This window comes from Musca domestica, unplaced genomic scaffold (assembly GCF_030504385.1).
Source record: "Musca domestica strain aabys unplaced genomic scaffold, Musca_domestica.polishedcontigs.V.1.1 172, whole genome shotgun sequence".
Lineage (NCBI taxonomy): Eukaryota > Metazoa > Arthropoda > Insecta > Diptera > Muscidae > Musca > Musca domestica.
In genome coordinates this window covers 305726-328134 of record NW_026712232.1, presented here as the reverse complement: position 1 = coordinate 328134, position 22409 = coordinate 305726, and the positions used below count along the sequence as shown (strand labels likewise).

At 37.0% G+C, this 22409-nt stretch overlaps 1 long non-coding RNA gene across 1 annotated transcript; it reads left to right on the top strand.

Annotated features, from left to right (window-relative positions):
- Positions 1–20320: 20320 nt before the first annotated feature.
- On the top strand, positions 20321–21638 carry LOC109614516 (uncharacterized). Its single transcript, XR_002195589.1, has 4 exons — positions 20321–20560; positions 20660–20774; positions 20833–21319; positions 21405–21638. It is a non-coding gene; the product is annotated as an uncharacterized LOC109614516 (long non-coding RNA).
- Positions 21639–22409: the final 771 nt, after the last annotated feature.

Genomic DNA, 22409 nt, shown 5'->3' with positions numbered 1-22409 from the left:
TTAATTTTGTCATTCCGTTTGTAACTCCTCGAAATATTCATGTCAGACCCAACAAAGTATATATATTCTTGATCAGCGTAAAATTCTAAGACGATTTAGCCATGTCCGTCTGTCTGTCTGTGTGTCTGTCTGTGTGTCTGTCTGTCTGTCCGTCTGTCTGTCTGTTGTAATCACGCTATCTTTCGAACAAATTGAGATAGAAGGCTAAAATTTTGCACACATGTATTTTTTCCCAGTAGGCAGGTTAAGTTCGTAAATGGGCCATGTAGGTCCAAGTTATCATATAGCCCCCATATAACGGTACCTCCCGATATTCGGTATTTTGATGATTTTAGCGACATTATTCACCGGAATTATTTCAAATTTGGCATTTGAAGTTTGTAATGGATGCTACAGCCTAAGACAGAAAATTATCTGTGCAGGTCCACGTCTTCCTGTAGCCCCCATATAACGGTACCCCCGATATTCGGTTTTTTGATGATTTTAGTGACATTGTTTACCGAAATCGTTTCAAATTTGGTATTTGAAGTTCGTAATGGATACTACATCCTAAATCAAAAAATGAGCCATGTAGGTCCACGTCTTCATATAGCCCCCATATAACGGTACCCCCCGATATTCGGTATTTTGATGATTTTAGCGACATTGTTTACCGGAATCGTTTCAAATGGTATTTGAAGTTCGTAATGGATACTTCATCCAAAGTCAAAGAATGAGCCATGTAGGTCCACGTCTTCATATAGCCCCCATATAACGGTACCCCCCGATATTCGGTATTTTAATGATTTTAGCGACATTATTTACAGGGATTGTTTCAAATTTCGTATGTGAAGTTCGTAATGGATACTTCAGCCCATGCCAGAAAATTGTCTGTGCAGGTCCACGTCTTCGTATAGCCCCCATATAACGGTACCCCCCATATTCGGTATTTTGACGATTTTAGCTACATTATAAACAGATTTTTCTTCAAGTTTCGCATTTAAATATTGTAATAATTTATGACAAAAGTTGCCTATGCAGGCCCACGTCGTCGTATAAGCATTCGGTATTTAAGATTTTAACAGAATTTTTAACGGGTTTTATTTTTTGGAAATTGCCAAATTTGTACCAAATGGTGGAGGGTATTAAAAGTTCGGCCCGGTCGAACTTACAGCTTTTTTACTTGTTTTTTTTCTCATTTATAACAACAAAAGGAAATATACACAGGCATTTATGGCCATTTGTTTATAAATACAGATTTCGCTTAGCGCAAATAATAATCAATTCGAACTGTAAATTATTGTGGAATATACCGAAACACAAAATTTAGCGGTTCGTCTACGGCATATGAGTGGGTTTTGTGAGACAAAGAGGAAGGGGTTTGAACTTTCAGTATTGGCATTGTCACTTTGAATCGAGATTTTCCACTCATAATAAGTTCGGAAAATCTCTTTTGTTGATTACTACCGAAGAACCGGAAGAGAATAACTACCAGACGACCATGGTGAGTAACAAATAGACGAAATATCTCATGCGATTTACTCGAGTTGTTACAATCATAATTCAATGAATCATTTGTCACAAACATGTCAGACTTGTGTTTTATGGAGATATAACATTCCATTTTTATTCTGAGGCCCCACAAAAATTGGCAAAAATTTGGTAACAACATGTAATCAGATCTGCCGAAAATTCGATCCAATTAAAGAAGGAGAACTTCTGGGAGTATACATAGATGCTCGAGTAAGAGCGAACATGATTGGCTTGTTATTGAGTGGGAGCAAAATTGGCTCGAAATCTAGTAGATTCTACTCTTGCCAAGCACTCATTTTGTTTTTGTCAAGCTCTTACTGTATTTTGAGCGATCCTACTTCCACTCTGATATGAATTGACTCGGGAATGCTTCCACTTAAAACACTCTGTTTAAAACTGCCACTCTTCGAATACTCCCGCTTGCGAGCAGATTGAAAACGAACAAATAATTTCTTTTCTTTCAGAGTGTTCTGATACCTTCAGAGTGTTCAAAAACTATAATGACTGATTATGTGATTTGTTGGATTTTGATTATAGTAATAGTGGCATGTCCATGTAAAATGAAGGGGTTATGAGGGTAAAGGTCAGTTTTTGAAGAACATAAATAATAAATCCATTATTTGGTAATGAGATTTTTTTCTGGTTGACTGAACCCACTAAAAGTTTGGTGCCACTTCCAGCATTACCGGTACTGACAACAATCAAGCTAAAAAAAGGGTCAATAAAATATCTTCTTCATTTCCAGAAAGCCAAAAATTGACAAAAAAAAAAAATCCATTGAAATTGTGACCAATGTTCTCGTGTTCGTAAAAATATAACAAATGTTTTTTTAAAACTTGAGTGAGGTTTGGCGTCTCCATAATGAAATAAGGGGTTAGTAGACAATTTTTAAGTAGTTAGTGTAGTAGTAATAATATGTTTTCGGTCCTGTTCAATTGTGTCATTTGGAACAGTAAAACTCGGGATATTGTGATTAGATGGTAAATTTTCCAATTTCATCTAAATTATTGCCAAAGTAAAACGCATAATTTAATTGAATTCTTCCCAATGTAGTCAATTTCTTTATTATGTTTTTTTTTTCTAATATCCAATAAATTTGAAAACATAATTTTTGGAATTCATTACTTAGAATGCTAATACTGTTACTCTTCCAGGATTTGAAATGGGTTAGCTTTATTATCTTATTTATTTTATGGCCAAAATCATTTTTTCTAGACAATTATGTCTTACAAAGATATTAGAAAATAAAAGTGGCTGCACGTACCGAATGCTAATAAATTTGAATTCTATTAACATTTGTCTTAACGCCTCGGTGTCTAACCCCGTCGTTTCCATGACGGTAAACAATTAACCACATAGCCAGCTGAAGAGGCCGAAACTCTCGCTCTCCCATTATCTCGGTTGTTGTAATCGAGCTCAAACCCAGTTGTTTGATAAACTCCCCATATAAAAGTACATAAATTCAAAAAGGAAACATGAAATAACCCTTTTTTACTCACCAAACGAAATAGTAATAAATTAAAAGCGCAGGTTCCATATAACCCCAAAAAACGCTAAGAAAAAAACGGCTAAACCGTGTAGAGTAACGCACCACAAAAGTGAAGGGTAGAGTAAACCACTTGGCACAGGAAAACGCACAATCCTCAGGAGCAGCAACAGTCGAAACAAACACAGAAAAAAAAGAAACCTGAGAAACGGATGAACAGATGAATACAACACACACACACGCACGCACTCACAACCGCCCGACATGGAGTTGAAAAATGAATAAAATGTCGAGTTAAATAATTACGAAAGGGTTCAAAATGCTAACGTTAAATTGTATATAAAAATGGGTTTTAATGGCTCTTTGATCTTTTGACGATTTAATTTTATTTAAGTCTTGTTATACGCACCGATGACACTTGTATAAGTTGCACCTTGTGTCAGCCAGCGTTTTAGTGTATGGGTAACGTGTTCGAATACCATAGAGTGGGTAAGATAAAATATGTGAATTAATAATGTAACTATTTTGGTGAACACTTACAAATACGGTAAATTTTTGACGAAAAACCGGTGCCGATACCCTTTACCTATTTTTTTTCTCATAGTTTCGTTGCAAATAGTTCTCTCAGAAGACATTTGATGTTTTTAATAGTCTTATAGTAGAACAAATAAAAAAGCAGCTAAGTTCGACCTGGCCATTTAAAAAAACTTGAAAATTTTTCAAAAACTTCCAGAAACTACCACTTAAATGAAAACTGTTATATGGAGACTATACGAAGACGTGGACCTGCATAAGAAAAATTTTTCATAGGCTGTAGTAACCTTTACGAACTTCAAATGCCTAATTTGAAACAATTCCGGTGAAGAATGACGCACAAATCATAAAAATACCTAGTATTGGGAGGTACCGTCATATGGGCGCTATACGAAAACGTAGAACTGCATTTTGCATTTTTTGTCATAGGCTGTATCACCCATTTCGAACTTTAAATACGAAATTTGAAACGATTCCGGTGAATGATGTTGCTGAAATCAGAAAAATACCGAATATTTGAGCTACCGTTATATTGGGGCTATACGAGGACGTGGACTTGCATACAAACATTTTTGTCATAGGCCGCAGTACATATTACGAACTTCAAATACGAAATTTGAAATAATTCCGGTAAATAACGTCGCTGAAATCAGAAAAATACCGAATATCGGGAGGAAGGGGTCTATTATAAATATTTCGAGGAGTTACAAACGAAATTACAAATATCCTCCATAGAATGACGGAGGGTATAAAAAGGCAAAGAAGTGACGTTTATGTTTTTACTATCTGAAATTCAATCTATCTGCATGGCAAAAAATGCATTGATGCTTAGATTTTAAAGACAATCTATGGGTATGTCAAAACTCCATTTGTGGTTAATATCCAAAAAAAGTCTGTATAACTGATTATGTACAATGTTGGACGGTGGACTATACTTCCATACCGCCGAACTGAACATAGAAATATTAATGTTACAATTTTTGTTTTTCGAATCTATGACCATAATATCTAACTTTTTAACAATCTTCCCCCACCTTAATATACGTACCATCCAATACGTATGCGTATGTTTATACATTGTTGGAATATGTTTGCATACAAATTCATATTAACATACACATTCGTATTATAACAAATGTATCTCTGTGAGAGTATTGTATATTTCTCTGTTATCAGTTTATTGTGAGAATTATTTAAAAACTGGCATTTTCCAAACGATAAAGGTCGGAAAAGGGTTAAAAGCAACATTAAGATGGGGGGGAACCCAGCCAGCAAATGTGGCAGGCAGGCAGATATAGAGAGGGAGCAAGCGAGTGAAGAGGAAAAGAAAAATTAATTAGACTTGTAATCTGTCAGGTGCTAATGTATGCGCTTTACATTAGCATAGATACATATTAACCCTTCATTATGTTTGCTCCAGTGCTGCCCTCAAAACAACGGACCAGAACACAGCGCTATCGCTGTGAAAGTGAGAAAATGATAACTTCAAATCATAAACTCTATTGATAGAAAACAACATTCACAAGAGCATGGCCGTCCACTGACCATGAACAGATGTAACAATGAAAAGTGGATAAGATGGTGTTTTACATTAATCATTGCATTCCGAGAGTGCGGAGTGGAACGCGTGCTTCGCTTCCCAAATTTGATGTAACTCTAAGAGCCAACACTACTACATCAAATCTCTGGACAAACAATTTACGACCAATTTTTTAGTGCCACAACATTTTTGAGGGAAAAATAGCATGCGCTTTTGTGTGTAAGTGGATTTTTACAGCCATAAAATCTGAACTACATACATAAACTTAATTCGGAGGAAAGATGAAGATTTTCTTTGCATTTAATGAGGTTGTCGAATGTAAATCAAAATACTATAAAATAGATTATTTGTTGTTAGACATTTTGCTTGGCATGTGAAGGAAGAAATATATTTTTGAGTTTTATTGCTGTTCGTGGAAAAACAAATCATTATCTGATCCGATTGAAAAAACTTAAGCTACATAGCGTTTTTTTTTTTTTTTTTTATTTGATCCATGAGATTGATAAGTATTTTATGTGTGTTGTTTAAAATAAGTTTTTGATTTTATACAATTATGGGACTTTATGTTCATTAACTCTCCTTATTAACAAGGGCTGAATTGGACAAAGATGTCGACTTAAAAAAATGTGGGAAAAACAGACATATGTTTACAAACAAAAATTGCTTTACATTTTTCTATTTTTCTTTCACCGTTTTCGCTCAGACTCGCAGATTTCGATCTCAAAAATCTATTGTTTTTCGTATATTTGTCTAGGATCAAGGCCTCAATCCTGGTTCGATGAAAATTAAAGTTAAAAAACACAATAAAATAGTGTTTTTCTTCACATTTTCTTAGAACAAAAATCCAACCGCAGTACACATTACATAATTTATATATCTCTTCAAATTAACTCCTAAGAAAAATCCTTATGAAAAAAGCAGTAAGAAAAAGTCAAAAGTCGGCCAGAGCCAATTAGATGATATCCACTATGCATATTTAGTAGAGCTCTCGTAACCAAAAAAATTATATTGGGAATTTATTTGAAGCAGATCATAGCATTTGTCAACCTTTGGCTTTAGAGCATTCATAATTTGGTTTCAGAGGGAGCAAAATTATGGGAGGCATATCCAATTCCAACTCGATTATCACCAAATTTGACAGAAACATTTTTAATTTTGTACCAAATAGCATTGCTTTAGAGTACATGATATGAATTCGATAAGGATTATATTGCAAACAAATATATATCGGAGCCGAGTTCCACCAAATGAAAACTTACATCCCAAAATTCACTCCATTTGGGCTGATATTAGCCATTATTTGCACCCTTAATAAGGCTATATATGGGAGATATATCCAAATCAGAACCGATCTCGATAACATTTGGCAAAGGTATTTCCCAGCTCTATAAGATATCTGATACCAAATATCATTCTTTTGGAGTGCATATTACGAATGTGAGGGACTTAAAACCCCAAAATGGATGAAAAATATATGTGGGAACTATAGCTATATCTGAACCGATTTTCACCAAATTCGACGTACTTGCTTCTAGACTGAATTCGGGCGGGTGTACCAAAATGCAGATCATTTGGACTGATATTGGTTGAAGATATATATTGGATCTATATCTAAATTTGATACGATTGTCACTAATTTGAATAGGGTTCGTCCTTGGGCCACCTAGTTTTCATCTGCTTTAAATGTCTACATCAAATCATTCAGTATTCATTTTATATCCAGATTCACTTCGAAGAATGAGAACATCATTTTTCGTGGCCTCATCTACGGCTAGGCGGAAATTATGGGTACTTTTAGCCTCTACTACAATCTCTACAACTTGAATGTTCCCCATCACTTTGTACAATTTGCACTTAACAAGATTGTATGAATATTCCCCCCTCAAAGTATATAATTCATAATAGTTCTTAACCTAAGTCAAATTAAATTTGATTTGCTCCTTTGCCTTTGGGTTCAACACTTGCATTCAAATATATCAAAATTCCACTGATGCAAGTTATCCTTAAAGAATCACACATTTATTAACTTGATCGTATATATTTCACTGGTATATGATTTTCAAATACCAAATAAATCTACATATTTTTTTTCTGAGAATATACTTTGTATGTATGTATGTATGTATGTATGTCAAGCATACATTTATTTACCCGAAATAATAGTAATAATAATAATATCTAGTATGTTGTATGTGAAAATGAATATCAATGCAGAAGATGGGTGTCTATATGTTCTCATGTGTGTGTGTCTGTGTGTAGTTGTATAGAAGAAATTTATGATTATTGCCCTGTCAAGCTTCTTCTACGCTGCGAACATACGAATCACCCTGGTACTGTGTGTGTGTGTGGACCAAACCATTTCCCACTCACTTACTCACTCATACACACCCACTGTGAGTTGGTCTCTTTGGCCCCCACAAAACCGAGAGAAAGAAAATTGAAATGTACACCCAGACACACCACACACCACCAGCAAAATCAATGCGATTTTTGGCCTTTTCTTTGTCCCGCTTTTTTAAGCAGAGTTATAAAAATTGGATTTTTGCGCCGCGCAACTTAATCACATTTATTCTTACGGCGGCGGTTTCAATTTTATTGCCTTCGTGTGATTGTTGCTGGCCTCACTCGCCGGCTCGCTGCTCGCATTAAAGTTGTGAATGTGTGGACGAAATGGGACTCTAGCTAGTTTGTTCTTTGGCCTGCTCCTTGGCTTGGAAATTTACGATTATATGTGGAATCTGCAATCGACGAAGACGACGAATGGACTCCGCCGACTTGGTGAGCGAGAGATCTTCACTTGGAATGCCAATGTTTGGGTAGATGTGTATATGTATGTGTGTGTGAGTATGAATAATGTGGCTCATGTGTCAGGAAGTCTTGGCGGATTTACAATAAGATTAATAGTAGATTAACTGCCAAAGGGCAAAATGGTCTTCTTTCTGCGATTTTGCTGTTGCTTTTGTTGTTGTTACTGCTGCTGCAGTTGCTCCTACTTCTTGAGCAACATCGTCTGCAAGCAATGCTTGCAAGTGGCAATGAGAATGACACTCTGAACACATTCAATAAAACAAAAAGTGATTTCAATAAATTTAAATGCCAATCTGTATGAAATTAAAAGGATTACATTTCCAATGCAATCATGATAGAATGCTCACATGTATGCTTGGATGTATGCGGATCAAGTAGTTTACCTGTTAAGCCTGCGTTTTTATAAATCAAATGTGTTAAAAAGTAGAATGGTAACTAGCCCGCATATCACCTATCTTTTCGACCACCCCACGAACGGTGCTCGAATTAAACTGCTGATAACCACACCCTCCAATTAAATTTAAATAATTTTGCATCGGATTATAAGGGCTTTTGGGGAAAACGGATAATGGGTCCTTGTTTAATCCTAATCTATAGATATTCACAGCCGTGTTGCTGGCACTGCCGCAAATACAAATAAAAATAATAAAATAAATGAATGCCATTCTGTTTGGCAATTTGGGCATACAATTGCCGGATACTGGCATTGCGGTCCTCTGCCATACTTCAAATTTACTGAAACATCAACTACAGATAAAAACACACCATTTTGGTTTTCTATTTTTTTTTTTTTTTGTTGAATTCGCAGGCAATACTCAAATGTTAACACAAAATTAAAGTGAATTTGCCACTACAGTAACCAACTGACCAGCCATCAAGGATTCGCATCCGTTTTTCGCTTTTCAAGAGTGATGTGCATGTGTTGGTGTGGGTGTTTGTGTGTGTGTGTGTGTGTGTGCAAATGTACCTGTGACCAAATATGTCAAATTCTATGCCAAATGATCCGAACCAGCAACCTGCCCCGCCACCAACCAGGCAACCAACCAAACGGCGGGGCAACGCTTATTATTATATTTTTGCAGTGTTCTCCGCAGTACACGTGGTTTGTTGGTAAAAATTGTGGTAATTTATAATAAATTTTAATTTGTGCAACTTTTCATCAGCATTTCATTGTATAACGGCCATGGAGTATTTTCCAGCATATAATCGGATATTCGAATTATGATATGAGTTCGGAACGAAGCGAAATTAATAAAATCCCACAATTTCGTGAATAATTGTGGACGAATATGATGGACGTAATTCCTCAAAGCCTCAAAGTCTCCAATGAAGTGATTTGGTAGAATCACAGATTTGACTAAAAAACGTCAGCTATAGAGAATTTTGTGTGATGCTGACATATCCCAGGAGTATCCTGTTCAGACGTCTTCTGCTGAATTAATTGAACACCTTCTGCATGTATCTGACTGATTTTTTCGTATAAGACTTCTGCTGAATTAATTCAATAACTTGTTGGTTTAATCTCCCGGTTTGTGACCCGCATTGCTATCTATTGCGAAATCATTTTCTACATCACTAAACGTTTTCATATAAGTTTAATCTATAGAAAGCAATTTGTTAAATAATGTGGCTTTAAGTAGTGTATATTTAAAATATCCTCACCTACACGCATACACCAACACACACACACATTCGCATACATTCGCATGCAAATTTTCACATGGCATACAAAACCACAAATGTAAAACATGAATATGAAATTACAACGTGCCTGGTTGATGTGTTTGTTCGGTTGGTTACTCTATTTCTTTTGGTGTTTGTTTTGTTGTCGTTGTTGTTTTATATCATCCTGGTTGCATCACATGCAGTTAGGCATTGTGGTAATGATGCAATTGATTTCATTGGTCACATATTAAATTTAAACAAAATATTCGCACTATTTGTTCGCGTGCAGGATCGCGTGGTCGGGCAAACATAACAAATCATCACCAATTCCTATTACCACTACTGGCGTTATGGAATTAAATTTATTAGAGTAGGGCACTGAGAGAGGGTGGTAAATACGATAAATAAATGGCAAAGCAGAACATTTTTGATGGCATAACAATACGGAGTACTAGGAAACATTAATATTCCGGACTAACATTGGATCCCTGAAGACTATTTCCATTGAAATAAAATGAGTGTATAAATTTCAACTGAGGGTGTCTCGATAGCTGTTCAGTGCTTTTAAATCCTGTAACAGGCATCGATATGATATTTGATAAGAGAGATAGAGTAAAATTCGTAAAAAGAAGATTCAAAAAAGACAATTGTGTAAGTTCCTGGTTCCCACTATTCGGAGATAAAATTCTACCATTTCATCATACCCAAGAACAACAAGGTTTGAAAGATAGATCCATAGTTCCTTTTGATGATCTGCATATAATCACATTCTGACACAATTTATGCATGTCCTTCCGTCTGTCTGTCCATGTATTTTTGTAAACAAAGTACAGGTCGCATTTATTGCTCGATCCAGATGAAATTTGGCACAAGTCATTTGTTTAACCCAAGGACGAACCCTATTGAAATTGGATATAACTGCTACATCTAAATGTAGCACCAAACGTCTAATATTAGCCCAAATGGGATGGAATTTGGCACTTACGACCAAGTATGTCAAATTTAGTGAAAATCGGATCAGATATAGCCATAGCACCCATACAGGGTGATATGAAAAAACTGCAACTAAATTCAGACTACTGTAATTTCAAAGTCACTCGCCTGACAGCTGTTAAAAATATTTCTGTGACAGATCATTATATTTTTTTACAAGAATTTTCCAGATAAAAAGTTATTCGTGATGGAATTCAAGCGTGATAGTGTGATTTCTTTATATTTGGCTGGAAAACCACAAGTGGCTATCGTCAGAGCACTCCAGCATTTAAATGTGAAATAGATCATCGTGATACTGGTAGTGTAGCCCGACGTCAAGGAAATGGACGAAAGAAAACAGCAACATCGGCAGAAATGGTTCGAAAAGTAAAAAAGCGACTTGAATGAAACCCGCGTCACAGGGGCTGAAAAATGGCTCGTGAGCTGAACATATCGCGATATTCCATTCGCAAATATTGAAAAATGATCTCGGGGTAAAGCCATTGAAATTCCAAAAAGTGCAAGAACTTTCACCGCAACGGAAAGAAAACAGACTCAAAAGAGCTAAAGAGTTGCTTTTCTTGGCCAAAAGTGATGAACTGCCGAATTTGGTTTTCTCCGTTGAGAAAACATTCGTTGTCCAGCAGTTTGTAAACAAACAAAATGATCGTGTTTACTTGCCAAAGATGTCAGCTGAAAATGTGCAACTTCGCTTGGCCACCAGAACTCAAGAGCCAGCCATAGTGATGGTGTGGGCCGCCATAACAGCCGATGGTCGCTCTCCGCTCGTATTTATCGATCGTGACATCGGAATAAATGCGGATTTTTATCGTGAAAATATTCTGGAGGTGTAAACACTTTGACCGCAAACCTTTCATTCCAACTTCACACAGCACGCACCACCCAAGAATGGTTACAAAATGAGGTTCCTCGCTCCAATTCCAGCGCACAATGGCCACCAAAATCTCCGGATCCCAAACCGTTGGACTTTTGTGTCTGGAGTATTTTGGAAAGTAAGGTTGGCACTAAAAAATACCAAAGTGTCGATCACCTAAAGAAGCGCTTCGCCGGGAATGTGCCAAAATACCGCAGAGCAACATACGGGCAGCTTGTGACGGTTTCATTGACCGGCCATAATTTGTGCCAAAGGTGACCAATTTCAACAAATCTAAAATTATTCTGGAATTTGATGATATTCCCGACATTTTTTGCTCTCATTCAATAAAATTTAAAAAAAAATTAAAAATTATGGCTTTTTACTTTGTTGCAGTCTTTTTATTTCACCCTGTAGAATACTAGGAAACAATTTTATTCCGGACTAACATTGGATCCCTGAAAACTATGCGTATTCAATTCTCAATCTTTTTGTAAACCAAATTTTCAAAAAATTCTCAATAATCCCACCTACACTCCCCCATTCTCTATGCATTCATTCCCTTTATTGATATCTATTCGTTCCATTCTAATATCGATATAATATTTGCATAGATTTTAATATAGACACAATAAAATATCATTATATGTAAATTTAAATAGAATGGACAGGTTTATACGTTTCTCCATCGAACAAATGGACGACTGACTGCCTGCCTGCACGAATAATAAATGAATTCAAAACAACGCGTTCGCGGTGTATGAGTATCTGCAGGACATCAGGGAAAATCATTGATGGAAACGATTCGGTTGTGAAAAAGAACAACAACGACAACTGTAGATAGATACCATGGCTCTGGTTACGGTTCTGGCCAATGTCATCTGGGAAGGATGGCAATTTACAATTGCTGTGTTAATTTGATTTTATCTAATTTCAAATACCTGCTGGTTTCACACACAAAAACATCGATCGCACCACTCCGGTCCGCAAGTTTGCACTCCCTCATACATGGACTTGTATTTACGTTCTTTTGCACACACACACACCCATACATACATATGTGAATACATGCACCTCATCCTTAGAAAGTCTAAATTGGGGAGACTGTAACCCGGTATTGCTGCAGCTGGGACTAGCAACCTCATACAGATTTATAGCTCCATCGGCCAACAGTATCAACGCCGCTGTGTGCGGTTGATGCCGTTGATACGGGTATTATTTGCGTGCAGCGTTTTTGTTTGCCACGCACGGTCCTTTTTAATTGAGCCGCTTTCGTTTGCATCAAAGGATCTAATTACAATTTTAATTTATTTTTTAAATAGACTCGAACGCATTGACACTGCAGACTCGTGCGAATGGGGAAGGCCATGTAAAACACCTTGCTTTTTTATATCACACCAACAAACCAACCGGACGGCCGGCCTGTCGGCTATCTATGCGATTACAGTTATACAAAATTTATTTAAATTGTACAATTCGATTATGCTGCTCAGATTGAAAATTGTTTTGTCGCACCATTCAATCTTCAATAAGCTCGGGCGACGACAATTAATTGTAATTGCTTTGTTTCGATTAAATGCAATTTCACGCCATACAAAAGCCAACGCCAACTCCATTGTCTGTCGTGCAGTTGAATTTTCCACATTTAAAAATGAATTTAATTCAAAACACCGCGTCGCATTATTGTCTCATAAAAATTTAATAAAACTAAGAACCCAAAGCTAGACAGTCAATTAGAACTTTAGAGGGGGTGGGAGGATAGACAAAGTCGTAGCAACACAACTAATTAAATTAATGTTTTTTGATCACGTGTAATAATTCTTGGTTGTCTACTACCTGGCTGGCGTAGGGGCTAGGTGTCCGCTCCGTACCCGTAGAAAATTTAACATTGCAATCAAAATGCAGGTTGTTACTTTTTACCAGACGTCGATGGTATTTTTATGTGTGTGTGTGTGTGAGCGCGTTCTTTGTGGCATTGTTACTGTCTTTTATTTTGGAAATGTGTGTTTTTGTTCTTTTTTTTGGAAAATTTCCCGACACTAAATTGAGTCCCGCATAATTAAAATGGAAAAAGTGCATTTTAGCCATTGTTGGCCAGACAAAAGACGCAATGCTCCAGTCGGTTGGGGTATAAGCTGCATGTGTGTGTGGGTTTATGTTTCTTAGACTCATTAACGTTTAGATAAATTCATTTGGCCATTGTTAGGCGGCGTTTGTGGCATTCTTTTTCGTTAACCTGGCTGCCACGCTGCCCTTGATGAGGTTGTTGTTTAAATTAATTAATTTTTTACGCTTACAGAATATAATTTGAAACGCTTGCAGTTAGCTCTGGACGAAACAAAAAACGTCAAATCATTCAAAATAAACGCCGAAAGAGACCTCCCCCGATATGGGTGGTTGTTCTCAGCAGAAATCATAATTCCACAATGATGGGAGAACTTTATCTTATCGTGGAGATCTTTTCTTTAATAAATATGGGAAATTTTTCAAATATTTGTTGTCTATCTACCTAACCAATTTGACTGACAAAGGACAGTTGTTGGCCAATTACTAAAATTGTCTCACCACCCCTGCCAACGAAGCATTTTATTAACCATTCTCAGTTCATTTTCAATTATGTAGAGCTGTTATCAATTGGTTGGTTCTCCGCCATCCAATATATCATTTGTCAACCTTCTGTTTGGTTTTGCTCCACATACGCAATAGTTCTTTTTGTCTGTGTTTTTGGTTTTGTTAGCTAATAAAAAAATGTTAGTACTACATTACAATTTGACACAAATAAATCATTGAGCCGGAGTTGAGAGAAGAGAAAACCATAATTTATGGCCAAAATTAAAGGTTGAGTTAGCAGGGACATTGTTGGTTTTTCTCCTTTATTTCTTTTGATAATGAAATGAAATAAATGTCAGTGCTAGTTTTGAAATATGCAGATGTAGGAAATGTTAAATTGCTATAATTCAAATGAAGATCAAAACTGGGATACGCAGAGTATAGACAGAAAGTGGAGGCCAATAAAGCTAAAAAAAACTGTTAGGAAGGCTCACAAATTACCCTTGACAAAGAAAAAGAAACTCTCATAATAATAAAGGTCTAGCTTTTCTTGGACATTAGAAATCTTCAAAAAGACGAAAATCAGGAGATATCGTTATAGCGGCACAACAGCAAATACTAAACCCCATAGACATCTTTGCTAGGAGAAATCTACCCAAAACTCAAGAATATATTAAAACCCAGCTAGCAGTTGATTCAGCTAGCAATTGCGGATAAAAACTTCAATATACGTAGAATCGGGCCCATGAACTGATATGGCCCATTTTCTAGAAACAACACAAACAACTTTCTAGACACATAGTTTTACATAAACTAATGTGGAAAGAAATTCCATATATCACCGCTGATTATTTGCTCAAAAGTAATCTGCTTAAATTTTTTTGTGAAGTGGTTCAACAATGTCGTTGCAGCAAACGCTGTAATGCAAATTGCGAACGGTAATCTAGTATTTAACATACCTTTAACGACGAGTCTGGCACCTTAAGAGAATAATTTTAAAATATTTTCAAATCTTTAATTTGTACTCAATTCAAATGCTAAATTAGCCACAGTTACAGTGGGTGATGTATTACAAAAAATTGGTAGCGCCGACTTACAGCTGTTGTAAATATCTCTTGCCTAATTCTATGGCGGGCGAGCTTTCAATAATTCAACCAAGTTGTCAGTTTGATTAACGCAACAATTCGGAATTTTTGACGCGTGGATGACAAGCACATGCGAAAAAAGTGAACTCCAAAACAAAGAGCCGACAAAGACCCCAACCAAACATCCCACCAACTAAGCCATAATAACTGCCTTTGCCCATGGCAAATGTCGAACCTCGGCACCGGGGCTGGTGGTGACAGGATGACATGACATGCCAAGCCATAGTTTGACCATCACAGTGGCTACGACATTCCCCCCCTAGTGACTAAGGTGTTGTTGAATTCTCTATTCTTGTTAGATGGATTTTCTGCCTTTTTTTTGGCAATGGCACGTCTCCCTCTTCCATTTCCATGGGACAAACGCACCAACAACGATAACGAATGGCAACAAATCATTTCTCATCATACGTAGGAGATTTGATATACTTAACATTTGAAATAGTTGCTTATTAAAGCTTACAATACAAATACACACACGCACCCGTATACGCCCATACCCACAAGTCCTCGAGATACATAAACGGAATATCAACTGCCTGGACCTACACGCACAACATATTATTTATGATTGTTATTGTGCGGCATTACGGGTGACACATGGAAGTTTATAATGGTCGGTAAAATCACAACAAACACCACACAATGCCATGGTGTAATACGTAATCCATTAGCTTAGGGCCTGGTCAACTGTGACGGCCATGAGTGCGTGTATAGGTATATAATTGCAAATTACTGTTCCGTATTTGACCAAAGTTCTTGCTGAATTATTCGCTTTTTTTAATCACTGAAGTTGTACTTGATTTTGTTTTGATGAAAGGTTTGTCCCTAGAGGGTCCCTATGAGAAATACCACCGGGGTCCCTACGGGAAATACCTCCGAGGTCCCTAGGAGGAATACCACGGGAATTCTTCCTACAGCTCGTCTGTCTAAACTCTCTGGCCTACAGCTCGTCTAAATAGACTCCTTAGCCTACAACTTGTCTATAAGGACTTCATGACCTACGGCTTGCCATATGGACTACCTGGTCTATAGCTCGTTTTTATGGACTGCCTGGCTTCAACCTAGTCAATATTGATTCTCTGACCTGCAACTTGTCTATATAGAATCCCTGGCCTCCGCAGCTCATCTGTGTGGTCTTCCTTATTTCCAGTGGGTCTATATTGACTCCCTGACCTCACGCTCTGTTATTTGAAGTCCATATAACTGGCTTCATTTATATGGACTTCCGTACTTCCATCTTGGCCATATGAACTTCCTGATACCCAGCTCGTCTAACTTTTACTTGCTTTAAATCAAGAGTCTTCAACTTTTTTCCTCCACTGTATCACCTCGTTGTATGACGCTGCTTTGACGTTGAGCGTTGGGTGCCTGTATTTCATATTTGTAGGCCACAACGGCTAAACTACAATTCAAACATTGATTGTGTTCTAAATAGGCACGAGTTGATGTTTGGGTGGCCAAAATTGAACTGCAATGGACTGGTTCGAAGTGGTCGCTCTGTTTTGCCTGGTGGTATGTATACGGTTATGGTGGCTTCCGTTGGGAAGTTGTGAGCTTTTTGTCGTCGTATACTGGCACTGGGTGACAACATACCCAGTGTGAAGGTCATGTTGTTGTGTTACCAAAATGGTCACGCATGCATGCGTTAAATAGAACGTGTCTAATGCATGCCCTGGCCCTTGCTGTCCCCGTAATCCCATGGTCTTCGTGAGCTTTGCTTTCTGCCATTTGACTTCATAAATATGAATGGAAATTTCCTCTTTCAAATCATCATTATCACCGCAAACAGCATTTGCAAGTGTTGATGATGTTGACAGAGTGTGCGTGTGTGTGTGTATTTGCATGTGTGTTTGAGTCTCTGTATGTGAACAAAAACAAGAAGAAGTGTCTACTAGAAATACAAACACTCATTGATAATGGTTTTAGGCAAAGAAGTTATTAAAAATGGTCTTTTCTTACGAAACAAAGAGCCGAACATTGTGAGGAGCAGCAATCCGCACACACAATCGTCCTCATGTGACCGGTGTGAGGCATATATAAATGTCAAATAAATGATTAAAGGACTTCATTAAGAATTATGAGTGTGTTCTCTGTGGCCTTTTGTCACTTGGCCACCAGGGCGGCCAGCTACAAAGCCTAAAAGGTGAATAAAACCTCGAATGGCAAATATTTAATAAAGTCTGAATGGATTTAATGTTGGATTTTGATGAGAGCTTATTGCATTTGGCCACACAATTCAAGATTGTTAGTCTTTTGTGATTGCAGGCCATATTCGGCTCATCAATGCTCATGGCGAATGTATGGCGTTTATGTTGGGATTTGTAATTTCACACTACACCACAACGCTGCGTCTCCCATCCTCCACAATCTTTGCTTCGGGCGAAACATTTTCGTACATTGACGAATAAATATTGACGACCCATTTCCAATTTATGCGATTTCATAGAAACTGAGATCTGCGAAAGTAATTCACTTGCAAACCGCCAAGGGAGGCAATGCGATATTTTGCTAAGCGTATGCTTCCACCCGATTGACTGGTACTGATAAGTGCACGAAAGCGCCTTTTAATTGGAAAAGATGATTATGTGATTCCACAAGAACAGGTGAGTGTTGTGTATTTAGTGGCAATGTGTGCGCCATACCACGCCACACCACGCACACAAGGACTAAATGTAATTCGTCTGGTTTTGATTTCAATAATGTGCCAAGTTTGTGTTATAATGAATGCGCATATTGGAGATTACCGGTCATTGTCTCCGTTTGTGTTCGGTATGAGGAGATCAGAAAGTAATTCGACTTAAGCATAATTAGAAAAAAATTTGCAAAAGAGTTTAGCTAACAAATCCTGACGAGAGATATAGACCTCGGCGAGTAGTGAGATTTGGAAATAGAACTTCTCTCTCATTAAATAATTGAATTACTCACTTTCAATTGCACTCACATTGACTTTCCTAACCATTCCAATTTTCCTATGGGAAATCGTCTGCCCGCATGTCTGCCAAAAATAAAAAAATACTATTGGTGATTCCTGTGGCACTGCAAGACATTGGGGCGCCTGAAATGGATTGGATCGCCGTATCACCCCTATAACTCTACCTGGCACTTGTTAATCACAAAGAAATTATCTCAAAGTGCTGCTATACTTGAGATAAAACTGTAATTCATTGGAAAACTTATTAATTTTGAATGCAAATGATGTTAGTGGCGTTGAGAAGAATCTTATCGACGGCAAAGTGTGCGCACACACACTGTGCAGTGCCCCGATGAGGATGAGGGAAATGAGGAACGAGAGGCAGAGAGAATGAATCAATTTATTCACATTCTTTGATAAGGACGCCACCATTTGGAATGTGTCACAAAGCCATACACACATACACACTAGGCTAGCTCCTTTGTGAGAACCAGACTGGACGGCATTCGATTTCTTTCTTTTTTTTTTTTTTTTTGTTATACAGCACCGCACCTATCTGTAGGTGGTCCCCTCCTGATAAGCCAAATGTAAAACAACTTCTTTCATTCAATGCCACGATAAGAACATCAGAACCCTGGCTGTGTTCTTATTTTAATTGTATTCAAATAAAATCTGAACGAGTTTTAATTAAAAATATAAAACGAAGAGAACAACACAAACAAAAAAAATAATGATATGAAATGAAATGGAGGCAGTTAAAAAAATAACAACAACAACAATGATGTCGTTTGACATTGGACATGGACTTGACATGGCCACGATACTCCATGGACGTGAAACGGACAAATGGTCAGACTGGATTTATGGTGTATCATTCAAACAACATTCGAAAGGACATAAATGTGCCCGTTTTCTTTTTTGCTTTTATTGTAGATTTCGTTTTCATTACCATTTTTCTTGTTTTGTTTTCCGGCCATAAATACCTCAAACCTGGACAATATTGAAATAGAATAGAAAAGTACTTTGTAGACTCGTTGGAGTCGTTGTGATTTTATTATTATTTTGTTTGGTTTTTAGTTGATTTTCATTTCAGCTCGATGACCATAAAACCCTTCCTGCCCTCCTGACAACTGCCAAAGAACATTACAAAATTTTAAAACAACGTTCTGGCCATCGATTTAGCTTTAATGAGGCGAAGGCATGTTGATTAAAAATCTTTCACGTACAATGCGAACGCCAAGGGAATGTCACAAATCTAACAATTAGAGATGTCATGACGGAAATTTAACAAATAAAATTATTTTTGGTGAAACTCATATCTTTTGTGAACTTAACCTGCCTACCGTGCAAACATTTTACATCTATCTTAAACCGTTGGAAAGCTGGCGTAACTTCAACATACGGATTGACAGATACATAGACAGACGGACATCGCTTCAAATTTAGGACTTCCGAAGAATAAAACCATTTAAAATGCAGCTAAATTTTTAGGCTTGAAAATTTTTAACAAATTCCATCGAAAAATACAACTTAAATGGAGAGATGGGTCTGCATAAGCAAGTTTTAGTCAAAGGTTATAGTACCCATTAATATCTTCAAATACAAAATTTGAAACAATTTTGGTAAATAATGTCGCTAAAATCATTAAAATACCGAATATCGTTAGGTACTGTTACATGGAGCTAAAAGGGTATATAAATAGTGAAGGGAACAAAAATTCGAATGAAATTGTAGCATGTAAAGTACAGAGTTGTCCATATCGACGAGGCTTGTCCGCAAGCGACATTCTTTGCGTCAATTGATTTTTGTACGGGAACAAATGCAAAACAATGTGAATAATCCGTTGTATAGTGGACCGAGCCATGCCCAACTGCTGAGAACGGCGTTTTTGGGATGTTCTTGGGGACCTCTCAACACTGGCTCGTACGGCAGCGATATTCTCGGCCGATCGCCTTGGTCGACTTTTATATGGCCTCTTCGGATTAGAAAGCGCCTTACCAGTCGAAAATTGTTCGTATAAACGCTTAATGGTGTTCTTAGAAGGCGCACTTCTCACATTTTTTTTCACAATTGACTTCTTCTGTTGAATGTAAATTTCAGAGCGCTCGCGTGGCGTGTATTGGTTCATGGTAAAAATCTGCTTGGACTGACGCTTCAAACGCGGTATGTTATTAAGCGATGTGACATCTCTGTCAAAAGTTATGGCGTTGCCAGATGGGTCCGTCGAATATGGGCAACCCTGTACTTCATATAATCTTTATGGGAAAATTATATTTTTGACAATTTAAATATAATATTTTCGAACTTATATTACTCACTAATAGATACTACGTTTTTCTCAATAGAACCAACTCAGAATACTTTTGTTAAGCAACTAAATAGTTACGCATGCGCCTATATCCCCCCGATCAAAATTAACCAGCTGCTTTGAAAAGAATTCCCTTTTGTGCCCAATTTAGTATGGTGGAACGTAGCCAGTGTCATTGTTGAACGCTCCAATGGCTACGTAGCCTATTGACTAGAAAATGTTAACATAAATTCAATAATTTTTGACATTTTATAGGTATTTTATATTCTGTGTGACATCATTAAATGTGTTTTTATTGTTTTTCATTTGTCCGTTCCGTTCTCCTTCGTTTCATGGTCAATACCATGCGAACAGGGCCCAGAACAACAACACACGGAATGGAGCCAGCAGACGAAATGGCTGACAGACTGACTGCATACCCTTTGCATTTGTTTTGTGCCGGCCTGAGAATTATGAAATGGAATGTTTTGTAAATTTCCACTTTTGTTTCGTTGTTCTTCTCGACAGTCTTTTATTCTCCATTTCAGTGTGGCGTTTTGTGTTTTGTTCTTCTTCTCATCAGAATAAAAGAAAACCAGAGCATTAGTCGTATTGAAAAGTAAAACAATATGCGTGGAGAACTACCTCCTTGGCAATAAAGCTATGTCATAGCTCTGGACTGCGGCCCAGATGGCTGGACTAGGACGACGCTGCTATGAAGATGGACTAACGCCCAGCACTTGTTTTAATGGCCATGAAATTAAACAACAACCTAACGAACCGAACACACACGCCGTAACAAAAGAGTTGCTCCGACCGTTGGAGTTGCAAACGGAAAAACTTCTCATTTCCAAAAGGGTTAAAAGGTCAAGTGATTAACATAAGAACCATAAAAATAAATTAAAATTCTCTTGAAATGCATTAAAAAAAAAAAACAAAGAAACAAACGAACATCTATAGAATCGAAGCACATTGTATTTATTGTCGGTATTCGTGTTCCTCTTTTGTCGTTCTTGTCGTGCTCTCTGAATGCAGGTGAGTGAGTGAGTGTTTAGGCTGATTTTATTGGAAAAATAGTTAGTATGCCATATCCTAATTAAAAATTCTAATTTTCATTTAGTTCAAGGGCCATCTGGAAGAGCGGCGAAAGAAACTCGTCTTTGCTTCAAGGGTCAAACGAGGTTGAAGTCAAGAGTCTGACTTAGAAAAGTTTTCGATGTTTGATTTAACTATGGAATTTCAGATCTATTTCTAAGATACTTAATGGAATTTATGACAATTCAATGTATATTTTAAAATAATTTAATGAGCGAGAACTAATGACAAGACCATAAGGCTAAAATGAAAAAAAGTGTTGAACCTAAATATACAATGTTCTTCTACCCTAGCAAAAACCCATTACAAACTATAACTAAAAAATTTTAGGCAAATCCTTTAGAAAATGTGACTCGTCAAAATATTGAAAATCGGGAGGTGTCGTTATATGGGGGCTATACCAATTAGTGGACCTGAATCGAACATTTTGTTCATGGAGAAAACAGACCTACAGAGAATCCCAATTCTGAATTTTCAGCTAATTTGATTGACAATTTTGGCAGAAACTTTAAACATGCTGAATATCTGCAGGTAACGTTATATGGGGTCTATACTTAAACGTGAACCTATGTGCCATATTTCCAAGCCCTAGATTGAATAATGTGGATTCGATCATGATTTCAACGGACATCGCTATATACTCTTTTGGGGTCCCCGACAAATATTTCGTGGTGTTCTAAACGGAGTGATAAATTTAATATACTATATATATATATTATAAATTTAATATACTATATATATATTATATTTATAAAAATAGGTACTATTTCAGAACTTAATAATGTCCTTCACCATATTAACTCGTACCACTCAAAAAATCAACCAAATGACTCAATTATAATTATATTTAATTATACTGTCACAATAAATTCGAGTAGCGTCCACAAATATTAAAAAGTCCTGTATCTGCTTCAATTCTTTATCTACAATTCTGTATTGGAAATGCTGTACAACGTGTTGGCTTTATTAGCCATTAAAATCCATGCTGATTGTAAAGTCATCTAAATGCCAATAAACAATAATATTTTCG